This window comes from Mus pahari, chromosome 19 (assembly GCF_900095145.1).
Source record: "Mus pahari chromosome 19, PAHARI_EIJ_v1.1, whole genome shotgun sequence".
Taxonomy (NCBI): Eukaryota; Metazoa; Chordata; class Mammalia; order Rodentia; family Muridae; genus Mus; species Mus pahari.
The window spans coordinates 3,927,945-3,929,356 of record NC_034608.1 but is presented as its reverse complement, the minus strand read 5'-3'; the positions used below and the strand labels follow the sequence as shown (position 1 = coordinate 3,929,356).

The following is a 1,412-nucleotide window of genomic DNA, read 5'->3' as shown; positions in this document are numbered from 1 at the left end:
AGAGAGAGAGAGAGAGAGAGAGAGAGAGAGAGAGAGAGAGAGAAGAAAGCTTAATTCTGCCAGTATTTATGAAGTCAACTATTCCATAGTAATTAACATTATAGTTTCTCATTCCTTTTAAAAGCATAACTAATTTTCCAGTACAATCCCTATGCCTATTGTTCTTAGAGACTCAGAGCTGTCAAGTAGTTTGGCTGTACCATCACACACCCTTCGTGATTTAGGAGAGTTGTGCCTGACTCGTCAACAAAAAATGGGTAGACAATAAAATTCATGCATGCTTTGGTCAGTAGGAAGGCTCTCCAGTCTAGAATCCCATCCTTTGCTGCTCTCTGTTCAACAGCTCACATCCTTGTGAGCAGATTCTTCCAAAGACAGGCCTTCAGAGGACACCGGAGGTCTGCCTGACAGTTTGACTGAAATACTATCATACCCTGAGCTAAGCAGTACCCACAATCCTGAGGCACTAAATGGCAAGGTACTAACGTCTTAGCGTATTAAGCTATTAAATTTGGAGTCAGCCAAATAGCAAAGAGATAGACACTTACTAAGTGTGGCAACAAGCATGAAGTTCGCCAGCATCACATGGACGTCCAGGTGATCATCAAGGAGTTCCCACTCCTCCCAGGAGAATATGGAGAACACATCCTTGAATGTCATGCAGCCCTAGCATGATGGGAACAGTTAAGTGGACCAGAATCATCTTCCATGTACATCACCCTTCTGTCTGTCTCACATATATACGTCCCGTAACTGCTCTCCTCCCCAAGCCATAAAGCCACTAATGGCTTCTCTTTGCCCATGTCTTGCTCCAGTGTGCAGAAGAAAGAAGAAGCAGGTACTGTGCAAAAAGATATCATACGTGCATAGTGTCATAGGTCAACAAGATGGCTCGGTGAGGAAAGACTCTTGCCTGCCGTGTAAGCCTGGTGACCTGGGCTTGACACCCCAACACACAGGGTGAAAATAATTGACCACATTTAAACATAATCTGGCATGAAAGGTCTCATACTCTCTTAACACCCCACTCTCTGGGATTTCTCTGCATTGTCTTTTCCACTCCCAACCACATCTCAGTTCTGCCTTCTCCCAGAGGTCATAAATACTAGGAACCTAAGATGATGAGTTCCTAGAGTAGATATGGCTCAGTGGGTAAAGCTTTGACCTTGCAAGCCTGATGATCTGAGTTCAGTCCCTAGAATCTGCATAAAGATGGAGAGACTCAATCCTGCAGTTTGTCCTCTTGACTTCCACATGCATTCTGTGGCATGCACACTTCTTGGTACATGCATACTTACATGTATACACAATAGTTTTTAAAGATTGCCAGAGAAATGCAAGTCAAAACAACCCTGAGATTCCATCTCACACCAGTCAGAATGGCTAAGATCAAAAATTCAGGTGACTGCAGA

At 43.8% G+C, this 1,412-nt stretch overlaps 1 long non-coding RNA gene across 1 annotated transcript in view; it reads right to left on the bottom strand.

Moving 5' to 3' along the window:
• The window catches only part of LOC115062617, a 24,186-nt gene that overhangs the window by 10,725 nt on the left and 12,049 nt on the right, over positions 1-1,412 (bottom strand). The window contains exon 2 of the long non-coding RNA XR_003842569.1: positions 549-666. This is a non-coding gene — a long non-coding RNA (uncharacterized LOC115062617). The remainder of the gene's footprint in view (positions 1-548; positions 667-1,412) is intronic.